This window comes from Macrobrachium rosenbergii, chromosome 23 (assembly GCF_040412425.1).
Source record: "Macrobrachium rosenbergii isolate ZJJX-2024 chromosome 23, ASM4041242v1, whole genome shotgun sequence".
Taxonomy (NCBI): Eukaryota; Metazoa; Arthropoda; class Malacostraca; order Decapoda; family Palaemonidae; genus Macrobrachium; species Macrobrachium rosenbergii.
The window spans coordinates 51405493-51427586 of record NC_089763.1 but is presented as its reverse complement, the minus strand read 5'-3'; the positions used below and the strand labels follow the sequence as shown (position 1 = coordinate 51427586).

The 22094-nt window shown below is 35.9% G+C and overlaps 1 protein-coding gene across 1 annotated transcript in view; it reads right to left on the bottom strand.

The window, feature by feature from the left end:
• The window catches only part of LOC136851620 (innexin unc-9-like), a 238348-nt gene that overhangs the window by 58907 nt on the left and 157347 nt on the right, over positions 1-22094 (bottom strand). Inside the window, exon 2 of the mRNA XM_067126004.1 lies at positions 9920-10305. The gene's annotated coding sequence lies outside the window, so the exon portion shown is untranslated. The remainder of the gene's footprint in view (positions 1-9919; positions 10306-22094) is intronic.

Genomic DNA, 22094 nt, shown 5'->3' with positions numbered 1-22094 from the left:
ACAAGGTCTAAAGGTGGAGCAGGGAGAAAACCCAATAGTTGCAGTAAGAAGTAATAGAGAGATTAGACAGCAAAATTGAAGGGAGGAAGCGGGAATGGAGGGAAAGTAAAATGCTAAAAAATGGGCACAGCTAGAGGCCAAAGGAGTGCTGTAAACACCCTAAATTTTATTATTGAGGTGCACTGACGGTACTATCTCCCCCTCCCGCTGGGGTATCACCAGCGTTAAATACCCTACAAAACTCAATCATTACTTGTGCGTGTACTGTACAACCTGAGGCTAACTACGCAAATATATGGCGGTTAAGTTGCAGTGACCATTCATTTGACTGACTTGTTGGTTGAGATTGTCTGGCACCATTTCTTGCAGAAGAAAACGAATCAGCAATATCGTTTACCAGTGAAGCAGCGACAAACATCCCTGCAAAAGTTTGCAGTTTCTTTATTTCATTAGCGAATACCATCTCGCTAATTAGTCATCCGATTGACCTCTATCCAAGTCAGCGACTCCTTTGTTAGTTCCTGTATATCTTGTTGAATCAATGAAATCGATGCTGGTATTTTTAATACTTTCAGTCTTTATTTTCTTTTCAAAAAACAGTATGTAAATATGTGTACACATGTTTACATTCATACTCATCATTTGCATATTTCCATCTCGCATCTTTGATAGCTATTTCTTTACCTTATAACTAAGAGCATCTTCTACTACTTGTTCTTAAGTTTTACGTCCCAGCTAACTAATTATCTTTTTCTATATATATATATATATATATATATATATATATATATATATATATATATATATATATATATATATATATATATATATATTTTTTTTTTTTTTTTTTTTTACGTATTTAGAAAATTCGTCCCTTTAGCCCGTTAGCTAGGAAATCAAATTTAATGGCGGCTGGACGAGACTCCACCAGGGGGTGGACCTATGTAGAATCCTACCCCCATATCGTCTGATTTTGGGGGGACCATGCCAACATCTTAGCCCCCGCATCGTATGATTTTAGGGGACAAAAAGTCGTTATGGATAGAAGGACCAGTCAGGACCGCAATTGGGCTGCTGTGCTGACCATAGTAGCCTTAGCTATTAGACCTATTTCCCCTTCGACCTTTTTGCTGGCTGTTATTGCTCTTTCAGATCGACCGATGTACTGGGGCCCCAACGCTTCAACTCGAAGATCATCGCGACCACGCACACACACACTCTGGGGAAGACCGCGAACGCACGCAATTAGTGTGGTCTTTCTGCCTCTTACTGGCCAGGTGTCGGAACTTCGGCAGTTGAAATTCGTCTTTTGTGAGCGAGCTCCATGCACAAATGCAATAAGGTACGTCTGAAATTGCAATGACCGCCAGTAATCTTTCTCTTCTCATGAATTTCTCTCCATTTTCAGTGTTTCCAACTTTTCATTCTCCTAAAACAAAACCCCTTTGTTTCCCACAGCCTAGCACGCACATTTGCCCTCACGACTTGTTCCAAGCTCAAATTAAATTAGTTCTGTGATAATTCCCACCATAGTGTTACCAAGTGCTAATTAAATCTAATTGATAATTTCCTCCATCGTGCATAAGTAATTTCATGAGAGAAAAAGTAATTTGATCTGAATGCTAACCTGGAATTCTCTTCCAGAATCCTGTTATCTGGCTCGTCAAGTGGTCTGCCACTGCCCTTGTGAACCAAATAGCCTTAGACGTTTAACTGCCATCTTGCTACGTGCAAGTCTTCTGATTATCAGCGGTCCAGGGACACTTGACACAGTTCCCTCTTTGCGTTCACGTTGCGCTAACTAGAAACTATCAATCAGTCTCAACAGTAGTGGTTTTCATTTGCGTGTCAAACTCTTTCAGGGCTGTAGCCCTTTCAGACTCAGTTATTTACTTTTATTGCACATTGTATGTGCCTTGCTTGCTGCTCGGTCAGTCATTTCTTATTAATTTCTTGATTACTCAGTTTGTAAATAAACTCAATTTAGAATTATCTGACTGGTTTTGAAAGGCGACCTCCACTTCTCTGTTTACTTAGATGTGACATCGAGTTAAGTCAGCTTAGTCATTACATTTATTACTTATATTCCGAGAACTAGGTGTTGGCCCCTAAGGCATTTGACAGAAAAACCCAACTGGCCTCAGAATATAATAATTTTATATATATATATATATATATATATATATATATATATATATATATATATATATATATATATATGAAGTTGTCGCTAATCGCCACGCGATATCTTTGTACGTACAAATATTAAGCCATTAATATCACTTAATTTACTGTACTTCATTATTTGCCGAGAGGTACAAGGTTATCTGTCAGCTGTCATGATGGAGATAGGCTGATTTCAAGTGTAAAACCTGTATTCGACGGGAATATGTACAGCAGAGTCGATATCAACTTATAACGTTTTATAGCCGAATGGTGAAGTCGACCGTCTATCACTGTATCTGAACCATTGACCCTAGTTCGAATCCTTGCCGGTGCAGAGGCACTTATCAGTTATGATTACCCTTGGATGTAAGTTATTCCCAAGATATAGGGAATTCGATATAAGGTGATACTACTGGCTTCATATATACCTGATACGAAATACTCGTTGAAGGTGAAGCCGAGAACCTTAAAGATACCCTTCTATTAATTTTCCTTTGCCTATCGGGGGAATTTCAGTGGAATTCATCGTAAATATTTACCCATCATATTACCATTATATCTTTAGAACAATTTCAATGAAAAGATGTGGCATAAAAAGCTATACCTATATCACAGGAAAGGATACCAGACGATAAAACACTGACGACATAGGAGATTGGTCGGAGTTCCTGGAATTGGAATGCGTCATCATCCCCCTCACCCCCCCCGCCCATTCCCGAACGACTTCACAAATTCTAATGAAAGTTTATAAAACATTATATCTAATGCTGCCGTAGTCCTGAGCTTGGCTCCACTAAATGTGCCTGCGGATTAACGATCTTGTAATAACCTAATCTTTGGACGATTGCTTTCAGATTACGTGTTTAATGAACCATCGGGATGATGAAAGCTGAAATCTATTAGACAATTATGAAATACCCACATTTCCCACTATAAAATGGGGGGAGAGAGAGAGAGAGAGAGAGAGAGAGAGAGAGAGAGAGAGAGAGAGAGAGAATGTTTAATTTTACATTAATACCGGTTTATGGCCTCACAGACCGAGCTTTGTATAACCTAAACATATTTCAGATGAGCTGAGTCATTTTGCTGTAATTCAAATTGAATTACGGAACAATATGCGTAAATGATTTAGTGTCTCGTCGCTCGGATTCAGCACAGACAGCTTTCTCTCTTTCTCGCTCTTTCTCTCTCATTCTAATGGTGTATTAATCTCTCTCTCTCTCTCTCTCTCTCTCTCTCTCTCTCTCTCTCTCTCTCTCTCTCTCTCTCTCTATCAAACACACACACACACAAACTCTCATACACGTTCAGTGGACGTATTATTCATTATTCTAATTCTTTCTATCTCTCTCTCTCTCTCTCTCTCTCTCTCTCTCTCTCTCTCTCTCTCTCTCTATATATATATATATATATATATATATATATATATATATATATATATATATATATATATATATATATATATATATCCACTGTCAATATACATTTCACCCAAATGCAACCTACATCCCAAATGCTCTCCAGTAATATTCAAAAATCTTAATCCCACGCAAAGTCATGTATTCCCCGAACATGATAATACATAATCATACACTTTTTTTGTTTGTACAAGATTATGCTTACAAGTAATCCAGCTTTCATTTCACTTCATGGCAAACGCAATTTCCAAACCAGGCTTGAGCAGCAACTGGAGAGATAACCGCGACTCATTTGCATATGAATTATTATTTAAAGAAAACGACAGTTTTTATTACTGCCACATTCATATCCTCAGGGATATAAAATAGGAGATTCGTCTTGGATATAATGTTGATGCATAAAACCTCGTCTCCCGTGGTGAAACATTATTCTAATTTTCTTTATTTACGCTTCTGTGAATATATTTATGCATATTTTTATTGTTTTGATAATGTTACATTTATATAGCTTGTTTTAAGACCATGAGCTGATTATATATACCGAAGGATTACACTTATTTTACGTGGCTAAGAACCAATTGGTTATAGCAACGGGACCTACATATTGTGGAATCCGAATACATTATAGCGAGAAATGAATTTCTATCACCAGAAATAAATTCCTCTAACTCTTCATCAGCCGGCGGCGGGAATCGAACTCCGGCCCATCGAATGATTAGCTCAACCAACTATATAATTATATATATATATATATATATATATATATATATATATATATATATATATATATATATATATATATATATATATATATATATATATATATATATATATATATATATATTGTATGTGTATTATATATATATATATATATATATATATATATATATATATATATATATATATATATATATATATATATATATATATATATATATATATATATAATGAACGAGTGTGTACTATATTTATGTATGTACACATATATAATATATATATATATATATATATATATATATATATATATATATATAAATATATATATGTAGCCAAAGCTAGTAGTAGGCCATTTATTAGGTTCACCGAAAGCAGAAGGCAGGCAGGAGCACAGGAATTTCACATTTTATCAGTTTAATCAAACAGTTTGCAATACATTACTTCATTATCAGTGAATTATACAATAAATAAAAATAAAATGTTTAAAAACTACGTACAGTTGTTTGAAAAATTTAAATTAATTGTTATCTACAAATTAACTGTAGTAAGATATACTTAAATACAAAATGCTCAAGTTACATTCAAAACGTTTGGAGTAAAATTTCACAATATTTAACAATTCACAATCTTTTAACTCATTCACAATGGTTTTTAATAAAATAGTGAGGTGCTGACCTGCCAGAACAAAGTCCAGAGTAAAACTAAAAGCAGAAGTCAAACGTAAACAACTAGAAACATCATCAAAGAGCTCTGCCCTTTGATGAAGTCTAATATGATTTACAAATATTCCTGTCCCAGATGTGATGTGGGAGCCTACATGGGATCCACGAAGCGTCTCTTAGGGTACGGGTTGACTCTCATAAGGAAGTCTTTTATAAAACGAGATGTCGCTTGTCCAACTCAGAAACATCTAACACAAGAAATCATTCTCTAAAGTGTAAAACGTCCATCCTTGTTTTCGATGGACGTTTTACACTTTTGAGAAATATCTGGACAGGCTAACAACTCCAAAGACTTATTAATTGAGGAAACACTGATTATTAAACTAGTTTTTTCGTCTTTAAACACAGTCCCCAGCTGTTCAACCCTTTTTAGTCATGATTTTGTTCTTAACGTTTCTTGTTGCCTAACTTTTACCTCTGCTTTTAGTTTTACTTTTAAACTTTGTTCTGGGAGGTTAGATTCTTTCCCTTCTTTTGAACCTTGTGAATGTGTTCAAAACTTGTATACTTGTGAAATATTGTGCATTTTACAGTAAATGTTTTTGATGTAACCGGTTGTGCATTTTGTGTTTAAAGTGTAATATCTTCCTACAGTTAACCCATAGATAACTGTTAATTTTAATTTTTAAACATTTATACATAGTTTTTAAACCTTTTTATTTTTATTGATTGTAGAATTCCCTGAAGATGGAATAAGCTGTTAGCATGTAAAATTCCTGTGTACTTCTGCCCGCCTTCTTCTGGTTTATATAGACACACACACATATATATAGGTATATATATATAATGTATGTATATATCTATTCACTTATATATACATATGTACATATATGTGTGCATGTGTGTGTGAGGTTCTGTGAATGCATTCATACACATTTTATTTGTATGTATAACTTCACATGCTGATCTATGAACTTCGCCGTCTAGGTTCAGTTAAGCGCGGTCATAGATGTATGCTCGTGCTAAAGAGTATGCATTTGTGTACGGCTACAAATGATACGATAAGGAAAGAATATTGCATGATAAAGCAATGAGAAACTTGTGGTAATAAAGCTCTACCATTAAGATTTTATATAAAAGATTTTGGTGTACAAGAGGAAAGCAAGTGAAGCTTGTGCTAGAAAAGGTTGATATAAGAGATGACATGTGGTATGGAAATAAGTCTGAAGGAAGGGTGTATCATAAGATGAAGAGTTTTTGTGATAAAACCAGAACTATGATAGAATATTTGGACATAAGGATGCCTGGTTTGGTGTGCAATTAAGTCTAAGACCCGGGCGTGTTATTAGGTTGGAAGTTTTCTTTACAAAAGCAAAACTTGTGTTGAAAATTGTAAAGGGGCAAGTGCCTGGTTTGCTTTGTAGTTCAGTTTGACCCAAGGTTGTGTTATGAATTTAGAGATTTCCACAACGAAAGCAAATGTTTGGTAGAAAATGTAAACATAGGAATGGCTTCTTCGGTGCATGTGAAATAAGCTTGTGTTGGAATACGTGGCTGTAAGCGTCTAGTCTTCTGTTTGAGAATAAGATAGAGGGGCGGAAAGAATTTTAAGAAAATCTGATAAATATTATTACAGATCAGAATTTATGGAATAAAAGAACGAGATGTCAATGGAAAGTGGAGAGGACTGTGTCACATACTAAAATCATAAGATACAGGTGGACGAATAAATAATTACCATAAGAAACCGATGGCAACACATATTAGTTAGAGGATGGTTATGAGTAGGTTTAGGATAATTATGCTATTGTATATGTGGATATGCAATCAAAAATACCTGCCACTTTTGGCCCTGAGTGTATATTTGTAAGTTTTTTCATGCAGCATAATCTGGGAAACTTCTATGGTATAATATAATGAATTCATAAAAACCTGTTACTGTATATAGACATGATTTACTCCTAAATCTTATTACATTCATTAGGAGCATTGTTGTTGACATCTGTTCGGCTTTGGCTCAACAGGCCGTGGTTATGTAAGCCATGGCTTTCTCGTCAGTGGATCACAAAGCACTTAGAAGTATCAAAGAAAATAAATTGTACTAAAGAAGGAATTTCCGGGAGAATCTAATTTCAAGCAGAAAGAAGACTCGTCTGGAAAGCATCGTTATTAAAGTACAAGCAGTTGTTGATTCTTTCAGTCACGAAGTCTAGATACCCCAGAAATCAGTGAGATGTTGCAAAACAATTAGGCTACCACTCTTATATGTAGTCAAGTTACATTGCACTTCTATCGTCGCTTGCGATACTGAACGATTGTTTGCCCATTATTAATGCCCTCTTGTCGACATCAGACAAAGGTGTATTAGAAATATACTCAACCGTGTTATAATCAGATGTATTGCACTATCATAGACTGATTAGGATTTACTGTTGAAAGAGCGGTTCTGAGCACTTTTGAATAATACTACATACTGCATATTGCTACATTCCTGTTACATTCCTGTATGATTAATGTAGGCGTTAGTACTTTAAAAGTGTTTTTCGGTACCATTCAGATATTCAGTACATTGTGACCTATAGCTGAATCTTTTATTAAAAGGATTAAGTCGGTTACACATCCTGTGGTAAAACAGACTTAGGGAAGATAACAGAAAATAAGATGTCTAAATTTCATAAGTTAGACTGTTAACTTATTGCTATTAATTTTTCTTATTTAATCTGTGCTCATACTTTCTACTTTTTGACGGCACGTTTGCGTGAACGAAAGCTGTTTTAAGTGTATATTTTTATCCTCAGCCAAATTATAAGAATAAAATTCAGGTTGGAGTAAAACTCAGATTAAAGAAAGAATGTAAGTCTTTGGCTCGGACTAATTATTAGAAGTTAATTTTACGGATATCGATAAAAAATAGTAAAATAATGATTTAAAAAGCCGTGTTAGCGTGTTTTGTGTGTGTGTGTGTGTGTGTGTATGTGTGTGTATGGAGGAGGTAGAGGAGACGAGAGAAACGAGGGAAGCTTAGCAAAAGCCAAAGAAGAGAAGACTGAGAACATTTTGATGAAATTACAGGGTCTAGTTTAAGTTAATGCAGAAAACTGTATACGAGGAAAGGAAGATATGTAAGTAAATAAAAACAGCCAGGTCATTGTTAAGGTGAATGTGAAAATTTATGAAGTGAAGTCGCCTGTCTACTTAAAATGGGTATAAAGAGATTGCCTAAAACACCTCTCAGGACCATGATGAAAGGAGAGGAGAAAGATTAAGAAACTGCTGTAGTCGTGTCTACTGGAGAAATCTTATTTTCTGGGAAGTGAAATAATGAAATAATGCGTTCGGTAGAAGAGTGTATAGCATTTATGTTTATATATATATATATATATATATATATATATATATATATATATATATATATATATATATATATATATATATATTTAGTATATATACAGTATATATATGTATATATGTAGTATATATATGTATATATATATATATATATATATATATATATATATATATATATATATATGTATATATGTATGTATGTATGTATGCGTATATATATGTGTGTATGTTTGTGTGTACGTGCGTGTGTGTGCATGTGAGTGTGTTTTTATACGCATAACACACGTAAATACGCAATGTGTATCTATTAGAAAATATGTTAACAGAAAGAGCCATATCAAGTCAAAATGCGTGGAAAAATACACAGAAAAAAGGAACTGCCAAGGAAGAGTGATAGAGAATAGAAGTGCGAGAGACTGTCGGGACTTTTTATGCAACATTAATTCCGTAAGAAAATTTCTGAGCGTCTTGACATCTCATTTGTTGTGTATTATGTTAACAAAACACGACAGAAATAGACCGACGGTTTATTCTCTTCTTCGGAAAAGGAAAAGAGAGAGAGAGAGAGAGAGAGAGAGAGAGAGAGAGAGAGAGAGAGAGAGAGAGAGAGAGAAATATTTCTTCTTTTTCGATTTAAGTTGAATGTTGCAAGGCCCCATTCTCTTCCGCTCTCTCTCCCTTAGTAAGATTTAAATAAATAATACGCAAGTCCAGTCACCCCCTTTCTATATTTAGAATAAAGGAACAATAGAACTGACTCTCTCTCTCTCTCTCTCTCTCTCTCTCTCTCTCTCTCTAAATGGGTAGAAGAGGACTCAGGTCTTGAACTATTTGTCTGTCTCTTGTCTGTCTGTCTGTTTGCCCGTCTTTCGGACAAACGGACATAAGGCTTTCACTTACACCAAATGGAAAAAAAGAAAGAAACACAAGATCAGACAAACTGTTAGGGTATTTAGTTGTTTATTCTGAGCCAAAACAGTTAACGAAATTTGGTAATATCTGCTGGAATGGCCATTATGCAAATATTAGCCAATTATTGTCACATGATTTATAGGAATATGAGGGCAATTGGAAGTGGCTATGAAGCCAAATAGCTTTATGCTCTTTCATATTCTGTTCATTGAGATGAGTTCCGTATCAACTGTCATTTACATTACAGCAGTACTGTACCAACAAAATGCCTAAATGAGTTTCGTGCTACAATGGTCATACATGTTGCAAAGGCTTTCATAATTTTTCTGTACATGGGAATGTTGGGTCCCACTGGGAATTTGATATAATTAGAAAGACATGAATAGAAGAGCAATTGGCACATGATGGAAGAAATGGGACTTTTTGTTTGCCAAAGACGTCTAGACCCCATGTTCACTGCATGAACTGAAAATTAAGAATAGAAATATGACAAAAAAAAAAAACTTTGGTTAGATTTCCATCTCTCTCTCTCCTCTCTCTCTCTCTCTCTCTCTCTCTCTCTCTCTCTCTCTCTCTCTCCACGCCACTCACTCACTTGTCATCCGCCTCTTCTATTCTCTCCGCACTCTGTTCCCACCTCCTTTCTTTCGCCAGCCGCAGCGTAGAACACGAACGGAAGTCTTTTATAGCTATTACCTTTTTAACTCCAAGGGTCCTGATGAATAGTGTTCCCGGGGTTTCAAGGATGCTTGAAGTGGCTACCTGGCAGTCCTAAAAGCGTGTCCGGACTGCTGAGGAGAGCGCGTGCTTCTACGCCGTCCTTGGACGATGACGTCCGCCTCACCTTTCTGCAATGCTTGCGATGCCAGGGGCTGAGGAAGTCTCCCTAGTTGAGCTTTCTCTGCTTTCTTCCGAGTGCCTTTTGGTAGCTGTGAATTCGTTATGGTGTCCCTGACGATTTCAACACTCCATCGCTCTTTCGTCGCATATACGTCAATAAATATGCAGAGGAAGGTTCACTGGAGAGTATTATTTAACGTCTGGGTGTAATCTTCTATCTATTCTTGTTCTTTATTACAGACCTGAAAAGAAAGACAGAGGACCGTGTAAAATGCGAGAAAGGTAAATTGTAAAAATTATTTGTTGATCAATAAAATTCTAAAGGTATTCGCAAGGATGCGCATACTGGAAACAGGTCAAAAGAGGACTATATACAGATAATAGAATTAATATCTCTGACAACAGATATATGGACAGTTCTCAGTATTAGAAGTATGATGCATAAAGTTTCATCTATTTACCTAGACTTCAATATAGAAACGTTTAATTTTCCACATTCCGCTCTAATAGACACAACGTCTTTGTTAACAGGGAAGGAAAATGAAATAAAAATGCTGTTCTCTTCGTTGGGTGTGCCTCTGGGAAAAAAACACACACGAACGTTTTTCCTAAAAAAAAAATCAGGTATAAAGTTCCTTTCCTAGAGCCTACTCTGAGGATCCAAAGAGATCCACTTACAACATGTTCAGAACATGTTTGGCAAACAGGCCGATATCCTGAGAACGATAACAGGAAACTCTTATTTTTAAGGAACTAATTAAATTGCTCATTACTTTACTTCTTTCGTATTCTCTTAGTTAACATTTAACTTTCTTTAAGGTTAGGCATTTTATTGAAACAATCACCGATATAACTATATGTCTACATTTATTTCCCGCTCGCTCTTGCGCATGCCTACAGTGGCTCACTGGTTCCAAAACTTTTCTTACATGCTGAAAGACCAGAGACCAAGCACAAATAGGGGTGAATTAGGGAGTGAATTATGCACTGGTGGTTAGTCAGCTGTAGTTAATGGCTGCCAGAGCGGAAAAGGTTATGAAGCTAGCGACCTCATCCAAAAAGACTTGATATGAGGCCGAAAATTAAAATCGACTGGAGCTTTATACTCCTCTTTAAAAGGTTAAGACATTTTATGTATATAAATATATATATATATATATATATATATATATATATACGTGTGTATATATATATATATATATGTATATATATATATATATATATATATATATATATATATATATATATATATATACATATATATATATATATATATATATATATATATATATATATATATATATATATATTGTAAGGTTTAGTGGCTTTGTGGTTGTTCCCCTGAAACAATCGGAGTGTTGATTGTTGTCTTGTTGTCTTGCCACGCTGGCAGGATTGTTGACGACTGAGGAGTTTGGCCGGACGCCGTTAGTCAGTTTCTAGGAATCGAGCAGCTAATGTCTTGCTCGTAGAGAGTCAGTTATGGAGCAGCTTTTCAGGTATGATTTACCTGTTGGCGAGGGAGTTCATTCTTCGTCTGTATCTCTGTCATCGCCGGTGACTTCGACGAGAATGTTGGGGGACGATCCTGTCCTTGTGCCTGTGGGGGCCATCGTCTCCATTCGCAGCTTATTGCTGTTTCGACAGTCTGACCGAGTGCGGCTGTCTGACTGGCACTGTCCCTGTAAGCCGCTTGTATCTGTGTCGACAGTTCAACTGAGTATGGCTGTCTGTTTGGCACCCTCCTTGTAAGCAGTTTGTAGCTGTTTCGGTAGTCCGTCTGAGTGTGACTATCTGTTTGGCATCGCTCCGTGTTTCGACGACTTTACTGATTTCGTCTGATGACGTAACTTTTGATTTTTGAGTAACGCTGCTCATTGAATGTAACATGTTTATTGTGTTAAAGAACTTTAGTGTGAGGGTTTGTAGCCTGTTTAATTTGATTATGGTGTGAGCCTTGTGCAGAAATGATTAGTATTTAACACTGCATTTATGTAAGAGGTGTTGTTTTGCTGTTTCCATTTTTAAAAATGATTAACTGACTCAGGAAAAGCTATTATTATTAATGATGCTTGCTAATTGTTTAATATTTACTGAATGAGTTGATTTTGTATTTTTGAGTTTATTTAAGGTTTATGGCATTTCTGTTATGATGTTCCTGTCATTCACGTTATACTCATATATGTACTGACTTTTGAAACTGACTCATTGTATATAATGTAAATAACTTTGTTATAATAAATTAGTTTCAGGTCACTTTTTTTGTTGGTCAGCTCCTTCCTCTTCTGTTTACCTCCATTTCTGCCAGTCATTACAGTCCCGATATTTTTGTATTTAAAGAACCTGTTGAACCAGCTGCGGTTCATTACAATATATATATATATATATATATATATATATATATATATATATATATATATATATATATATATATATATATATATATATATATATATATATATATATATACATAAAGTGAGTGACACAGAAGTGTTATACTTTCAATTCTCAGCAAATCTGTCGGAATGATGTTTCTAGCCACAAGTTCCAATAAATTCTCACCACTACCACCACGTCGTCTAATTACCAGGTGTACAGTTCATTCTGTAGGTCAACAGAGACGCAATGGTCTTTTAACGGAATGTCAGTGTGCATGCATTCGCCCGGGAGTTAGACCTCGGTCCCCTCGCTTGGTAGGAGCAAGTGCTACCAGTCATACCGATTGTGTGTCAAACTGGGCCAATTAAAAAACTGACTGCGTCCGTGGCTGTAGTTAGCAGTGCTACTTTTACACTGCATCCTTATGAAGTCTCTTCTAAGCCAGTGGTATTTGAATGTATCCTATTCCATAGCAGAGGAGTACGTAATGAAGAGCAAGGTATCCCTCTGATGAAGAATCGTCCACTAAATGGCACATGAACCTCTCTTTACTGAGCCCAATAGTACCCACCTATGTCAAGTCATTCTACTGAGGACTGCCACCACTGTGGCAATAAGTGTTACAATCTGGACGCTACTGCACTAGGAAGTTAAAGTGACCTTTAGGCAGAAGAGACCCAGGCCAAATGCGACCAAATTGTCATTCCTGTGGGATTCTGAACAGGGAAGTGATAGCATTCACGAGTGACGAAGACCAAACAGCTGGCTGCAAAGGGTTGTAACCTAATATACTGTACTGATATAATTTTACTTTCTCTCGAAGTTTAAATGCACCATTTTGACAAATGTCTGTTGTTTGAAATGGCCTTTAACGATTTCAATTTGCGATCGCTCTTTGTTCACACACAACGATAAAAAAAAGTTAATATGTAGAAGTGAGTGCTCTTGAGCTCTGGAATTTTGGAAGTGAAGTGTGGATGCTAATTGCGAATGAAAGGGAAAAGGTTAAGGTGGTATGCGTAGATATTATGTATCGTAAAAAGAAGAGAAAGAGTAAGAAATGTAGAGATCCGGAGAGACAACAGTGAGCGGTCAGAGTAGGTGAAAGGATGGAGCAGAGAGCTTTGAGGTGGTTTGGCCACGTAGAAAGAATGGAGGATGATAGGGAGGTGAAAAGAGTGTAAAATTTGGGAATTTTAAGAGGAAAGGAAGTCCTAGAGAGTGCTAGACAAATGGGCAGGAAGAGGGATGGAAAGGAAGTCTTATTAATCGGGAAAGCACAAGAGACCTTGCAAGAGCGGTGGATGAAGAAGTGGGTATGATAAGCCTTCTTTGTAAGTATAGGAAGCAACTAAAGTTGTAGAAGTTTTATATATATATATATATATATATATGTATATATATATATATATATATATATATATATATATATATATATATATATATATATATATATATATGTATGTATATATATATATATATATATATATATATATATATATATATATATATATATATATATATATATATATATATTATACATATATATATTTATATATATGATAAGCCTTCTTTGTAGGTATAAGAAGCAACTAAAGTTGTGGAAGTATAGGTATTATATTTATATGATTTTGTTTTTGTATATATATATATATATATATATATATATATATATATATATATATATATATATATATATATATATATATATATATATATATATATATGTGTGTGTGTGTGTGTGTGTGTGTACATACCATAATTTCCATCATCCCTCATCCTCCGATAATTCCAGCATTACCACAGCTGCCCAATTATAAAGTATGCGTCTCTCCCCCTGGGCCAAATAGCACTAAATTTACGGGAACCGAAGAAACTCGACAGCTTAATCGATGCGGGCCAATTAATTAATTTATGGCCTCATTGGTATACGCTACGCATCCAGTTTTTCTAACCACCCATACCTGGGAGCAATATATCTGGAGGGAACTTCGTAGGCAAAGAGGCTTAAGCTTAAAAGAGTATTTTCTCGATTTAACTTTTGCTTCTGAATGCCTGAGTTCCATTTTCTCAGCTTTGGTGGTGTAGCAGGACGGTTTCGTGAAAGCAAAGGGACATTTCAACCCACGCATGTATGTTCTCATGTAAGTACGTGCACATTCTGTACACTCGCTCCTAAATAGGCACACTTAGAAATTCATATCAGTTCTACTGAAATTTTGTTTGTACATATGATGTAATTGTGTTCCTGTCTGCTACATCTACTCGGTAATTATGGGTCATGTATAACTGTAGTTCTGTATTGTAATTATCAATCCCAGCAAGGTATTTTTATGCCATGGAGAGAAAATGTTATTTTACTGTGCATTATTTCAGAAAATAAATCGTAGGTTTATATGCTGAACAACTGAGTAGTTTTCCAAAGAAGTGGCACAACTGGTGGCTGCAGGTTGCTCTTAAAGTGGTCTATCCTTGCGAAATTCCACGAAGCCGATTCATTGCCGTCACACGTGAACAGAAACTGTCTGCACGTAGAACAGTTACAGTCTGCTGGGCTTTTTGATGGTAATCAGCCTTGAAGTGAATTAGCTATTCCATTGGGATATGTAAAAAAAGTCCTAGACTGGTGGAGGCTGAGACAACTTGACTCTTCTACTCATTCTAAGTAATTCACTAAAACAAATTTCACTTTACTCTTGACCTTTCTCAGCAGTTTCAAAACAAAGCAGTTACTTTTATGGGATATGTGATAAGGTTGTCTGTTACAGAAAAGATTAGCAGTTTTTGAAATGCATGAGGAAATGCTTCATAGTTTCTTGAAGGTGAAGCATCTAGTTTTATAGTGTGCGATTTCATGAATGGTAACAGACACTGAACAAACAAGTGATTATTTTGTAACTATATGGATTTAAATCATGTTGCTACTATTTAAAAGAAGTAATGGTAAAGATGATCATCTGCTGTGAACAGAGAAGAAATACAACTGTTCAAGTTTTGGTCAAGTGAGAACGTCTGTGCTATGGAGCAAGGTTTCAACTTCTTACCTCGAATCGTCGGTGAGATCACGTGTGAGGTCATGTGAGAGTTATCTGTAATCTATACGGTTATCGGAAAGAATTGTATCTCCTGCAGAGCATATGAAAAGCTTCCTTGTGTCTCTGGGAGGATAAGTACTTGGTAAGAAACAAAGAAAGAACTATTCTCTTGTCAACATCTGCTGGTTCTGGCGACATGGCTATCTGGTGGATTGAAGCTCTAGATTTCTATTGGCCTATGCAAGATAGTCGCGGCTCTTGTTAAAGATCGATCAGTTACTTTTGGAATCACGCTAGAATGAACGTAGGCAGCAGAATAACAGAACTGGCAATTTCTGGTAATGTCTGTAGACGTATCGTGACGTGTGCATATTTTTCCCATTGGACACCGACATGCATAAAATTCTGATAAGAGTTAAAATTATTTCTGCACATGCTGTTATGTGAATCACAAAGGTGGATCTCTTCCATGACTTCATTATATTATTAAGGTCATCAGGAGCTATTCAGTTCTTCCAGAATAGTGTAATAAAACAAAGGAATTCAAGTAATTACAAAAGAAGAGAAACGTGTGGGCATGACCGGTTTGTTAATTCTATGAACCATCGAGACTGCTTTTAATGGTCGCAAAGAACTGTTTCTTATTCTTGTTAGATTTGCGTAAGATCGGTTGTTTTTGTTTGCCCTGTTAAAGTTTAAGAACGTAAAATAGCTTGGACTTTTTTTTTCAAGTTTTCCAACTCTTGGATCCGTGGTCTAGTTTTTCAGGTGCGCATGAATATCAACAAATTCAATGGGGACTCTCTCTCTCTCTCTCTCTCTCTCTCTCTCTCTCTCTCTCTCTCTCTCTCTCTCTCTCTCTATATATATATATATATATATATATATATATATATATATATATATATATATATATATATATATGTGTGTGTGTGTGTGTGTGTGTGTGTTTGTGGTAAATAGTGTCTATGCACATGCCTTGATTTTTTTGTATTGATACAAGTCGAGAGATGTGCAGAGGGATACTCAAACAAAAACGACTCCATATATGAATATATAATTATGTATATCTATTTATTAGTTGGCACTGGCAAATTATCATAAACCGACGTTTTGCTGAATGCACATTGGAATAAGGAAGACCTAAATGACGTTTTCCTTTACCGTGGAGTCTCAAAATTATGTGATTGATACTCGTCCATAAAGATTGCGTTGCGCAAGATATTGCGACATTTGCAAAGAATGCAGGATGAGTTAACTCGTTTGGCAAATAAAGATTTTGAATCGATGTTAAAAGAATAAATTGAAATCATCTGAGGAAGGGTTCATTTGGGTTTTTATGGTCTTGAGAGAGAGAGAGAGAGAGAGAGAGAGAGAGAGAGAGAAAGCCATCTCAGCATACTTGGTATTTGATATTAATCAGTCCATCAAAGACAACCGTTCTTTATGCCGAAGATTTTTTTTTTCAACAACAGGAATTTTTTTCCTCTTTAGCGAGGTTGGGGAGTCATTGGATGGTACTCGTGACGGAATGGGTTGCCAATTATGTTTACTATTAGTTTTAGATATTTCACTGTCTTTCATTAAATTTTGTAAATAAATATGAAGCTATCTCTAACTAAAGGTCATTAACCAGATGTCACTGACTACACTTAATCTTGTTTTCATGCTTTCATATTTTGGAACCTTTGATAACTGTACTGGACACCTTCACAGGACAAGAGACTCTGAACAGCTGAAAAGTTTTGTTGTTTCGGGATTAAACTGAACGTCGTCTGATGTGTTTATGAACTCTTCCTCGTTCTCCTCCCAACAGTTTTAATCTTGGCCGCTCAAACATTTTCAAAGGAGATAAGACATGTTTGGGATGAAATGAAGATTAGAGCGGAGGGAGTACTGTTGGAGAGGGTCGCGTCAGGGGGAGGGGGTTGGCTGGGGAGGGAAGGGGTGTGGAAGTAGAGGAGGAAAGGGCGTTGTTTTGCAAGTGTGAATGCCTTGAGGACACGCGAAGAAAAATTCGGCAGGGAACAGAAAGACCTTTGAAAGGATTTAGGCTGAAAAAAGTAACGCACAATGGATTAATATGATAATGAAGGACGGAATGAAGGAAATAAAAATTAAAAAAAAGAAAAGGATGACTTTGCAAAAAAGTGTTATTACTTCATCCACAAAGAGTGGCTTGTTGGGGATCTACGAAGACGTTATTATATAACCGAACCTAAAGAAGCAGTGGGGGAGGTATGAATCAAAGGGAATTCATGCTAATGAAAAGAAGTGCTGTAAATATTCCATTATGTGTGGAGAGATGAATGAGGCAACAAAGTCATAACTTGAGTGACTGATTGACATCAACGTTTCGGCAGGAGTATTAAAGTAATCAATGGGGCACTAGAAAGATCGAATTTTTCTTAGTCATTTCGGTTGACGGTGGAAGAAATTCGGAGAGGGAGAAGAAAAGTAAGAATGCAATTTCAGATACGAGAGATATTTAAAGGGACACGGATGAAGAGGGGACAAAAAGAGAGAGTGAGAGAGAGAGAGAGAGATTATGAACGCTAATTTGGGCTTTACCTAACAATTGCAGGTGCCAGAGTTGAGTGAAAATGGACGAGTAAGCGAGGAAACAAAACTAAGGCCAATGGAACACGATGCAGAAAATGAATTTATCTAACGCTGTGAGAAAATGAGAATAATGAAGAGAAATAACAAATGAAACACATTTCTTGAGTTATAATTTGAATTAAGAATACGGATCATTAATCTTGACCTTCAATAAAGTTTAATCCTCGTTCTTTTCCACGAAGGCTCTCTCGACGGTTTGACGTAACTCGTTCTCAGAGGGAGCAGAGATTTCCGGGATGCGTGACGTAAGGGGAATTCAAGCTATTACGCACTTATCCTTTTCACATTTTCACCGCTGATTAATCTTGACTGGCTCAGCTGTTGTTACAATGAGTGAAGACTATTTTTTATGCTTGCATTTAGGGCTTGCTAAGGTCCTGGGTTAAGGTAATAGTTTTTTTCTCTTATTTTAAGAGATCGAGCTTTCATGGAAAAACATCTTTTGGTTATGAGGTTTTCAGTAGATGTGATGGATTGCAAGTAGAATCAGTGAAACCCAACCGTCATTATTTTTTCCTCTATCTCTTGTTGTTTCATCCCCCTTGTTCATACTCTGTCCTCATTACTTCTTTTTTTTACATTTATAGTTAAAATTTTATCATAGGCATGTGACATGCTTAAAATTTCCTTATTGTTCCAGATGTTACCAAGAACGTAGAGATTTATAATCGATTTCAGCTTGGCCATAAAATAAGTGGCAAAGGAGAGGACTTGCAGAACTCGGACTGGTCAAAATGGTGGCTGCTTGTTTTTTTTTTTTTTAACAATGACATTCTTTTGGTGTTTTCCAACCTGACCATCTGCCATATGCTTCACCCCAACAGAGAAACACCAACGTCCAAGGTGCCTATTTCCCTGAATTTCTTTTTATTTACTTTTATTATAAGAATATACATTTAGAGTTTGTCTCTGTGACACGCTCCCCAGCATCAGAGTTCCTCAGTTCTCTCTGCCGTAAAACTGTGGGAGTCTCTTCCCGACGGTGCTCGGTGTCGCGGCTAAGGTGAACATTCATTGAAGGACGCATGGGACGAGCATTTGTTGATGGCCAGGGCCGAAATTCACTGGTATTCTTCTTTACCCTTCACTTTTGAGTGTTTCATTCTATCTTTAGCATTTTCAATTTCTTCGGTAGCAGTAACACATTAAAGTAGGCCTATCTGTGTTTGACTTATCTTGGCTTAATTTCTTTTTCACTTGTTAATTGCGGTCCCCATTGATAGAACTTGATATTGTGTAACAGAATTTTTTTTTGTCCGGTGGTTGGATAGCTTTTACATTATCTCTGCTGATTTCACCGAATCTATTCTACTTGGCTCTAGTGGTACCCACTAGAACTTAAATCTTAAAGAATCTATTTCTTATAGGTGTACTGTATGAGGATCAAGGTTGAGAGGAAACCCTAACACTTATTGGTGACACTGAGTTCGTTACTTATCTTGCTACTCTAACAGACAGGTGGGGGACTCTACTAGTGTCCATTTCACTAATTCCGAAGATCTCGTTAGCTAATCAGGTTTGGTGTTGGACTTGAAACAACACCCAAAGGCTTCAGATGGTCTCAAGATCTTCAAAGCATTCCACAACACTCCTTAAAGACCACGAAGCAATGTTGGAATTATAAGAACACCACTCCTAAGTCAGATCGTCAATTGTATGCCACAATATTGCAATTTCCTTACTTTATTTACGCCTGAAAATGGATCCAAGTCTATAACAGTATTCTTGTACGTTGTTCACCTGTAGATAATCATCCTTCTTACGAAATATGTGGCCGTTCCTTAGAGGAATGCCTTGGATGTGAACAAATCTATTTAAAAGACTTTATAGCAAGTAAACATATCTGTAGGAAATATTGTAATGATATCTGTATATGAAAAATGACCATCATATCCAGCAAAATGTGATTTACACGATTATGTTAGGTTACTGGCATTTGTGTAAAGGTTACGTAAGATACACACTTTTTGTTTACTTCATGGTAAGTGATTTATAATATATTACTACAATTTTAGCATGAGATGTGTTAAGAATATAGAACACCATATTTACATTGCCTTTCTATTTAGAGGATAGATAGACTGGGTGGGGATATTGATGTCCCCGTGTGACATGTAGAAAACATTTCTAATTTCGTTCAAGAGAAAACAAAAAAGTTTTAACTCTGAATTTTGCCTGAAATAAAATATCATTCTCTCGCTTTCTCTACCTCGCCGTAATTAAGTGGGCCGGAGAATGTCGCTTTTTATAATATCGAAAAACAAAACTGGACCGTCATTTTTTTATGCTCTCTCTCTCTCTCTCTCTCTCTCTCTCTCTCTCTCTCTCTCTCTCTCTCTCTCTCTCTCTAAGTAAAAACAATCATTTATCAGCATTTGTAGTAGGACGGTCCACTTTTTTTCAAAAACTGTAATAAACATTTCAGAAATCGAGTTAAAGATTAGATGATAAATGTCGGGATGAAGACTCTAGTGACAGATATTGACAGTAGTTTTTGGTATCATAACTTCTTCGTGTAAATCAGGTAAAAAAAAGAAAGGTCTTGAGTATTCAATTTTCTATTGGAAAAAAAATAGAACGCTATTCCATAGCTGCCGAAAACATTTATCTATTTGTAGCACTAAATGAACATGCATACGCAGATACATACATTCATAAACACATTTTGTATATACCTGTTTGCATGAGCTCTCTCTGAGCTTGTGTTCAGAAAGGAGAGAAGCCGCCACAGCTTTCGTGGAAATGTCCACTGAAATGGATTTCTCAGTTAACCTCTAACAGCTACATCATTCATTTTTAAGGAAAATTTAACGAGACAACGCCGATTCCTTGTAAAATATAAGAGATGACTCTAAAAACAACAATCTGAAGGAGCTGGCGTAAACACGTATATATTCCACGGCGTTCAATGAACGTCGCCTTGTAAACAACCGTCATATTGGTCCGAGGCCTCAGAAGAATTTCAATGGCTCCAAAGCCCAGAAGACGAGGTCAAGGCCGAACAAAACGACTTACTGTCGAATTATAATCTTCCACAAGGCCTGGCGTTCCCGCGCGGCCAACGGAAAGTTGGTGTAACGTAATTTGTATGGAAAAATACATAGATTATTTGTAAAATGTACATGATATAATATTTGTGAACCCGAATGGTACGATAAATTATATCTGTTTTTGATAAAGTTAAGTCAACTTTGAATAAATTCTGATTGTAATACTATTAAAAATGTAAAATGTTGTATGCTTTCTCTAAAAAAAGATAAAAAAATTCTGGTTTCATCGACAAATTAGGCCGAAGCGGCTCAAAACAACATTTATCTGTAAGTTTGTATAATGAACTAACCGCATACCTTGTAAAGAGATCTCTCTCTCTCTCTCTCTCTCTCTCTCTCTCTCTCTCTCTCTCTCTCTCTCTCTGTGAAAAAAAACTTCAGAATTAACTCCGGGGGAAAGTCTTTAAAAGTTTGGAAAACTAACAAATAAAGAAAAAGGTCCTACGTCGAAAGACTGGAGGGAATCTCTTCTCAAGTGCGCTGACTTGTAAGAATGATAAAGACATCCCATTGTCCGATCTATTGGCGGAAAATTCAGCTTTCTCGACAACTTTCATACTTTTCGTGCCTTCGCATTTGATAAATATAAATTCACATCTGGTCACCGCGGCATTTCAAAAATCGCTTGTAGATCGAGATTTTTTATTTTAAACATATATACATACACACATACATGAGTGTATTATCATTGTATATTTAAAAGTGCGCGTAACACATACACACACGCACATACATATATATATATATATATATATATATATATATATATATATATATATATATATATATATATATATATATATATATATATATATAAAGATAACTGGCATAGGAAAACAACGCTATTTCGAGAAACTATGTACTCTCTCTCTCTCTCTCTCTCTCTCTCTCTCTCTCTCTCTACACACACACACACACACACATATATATATATATATATATATA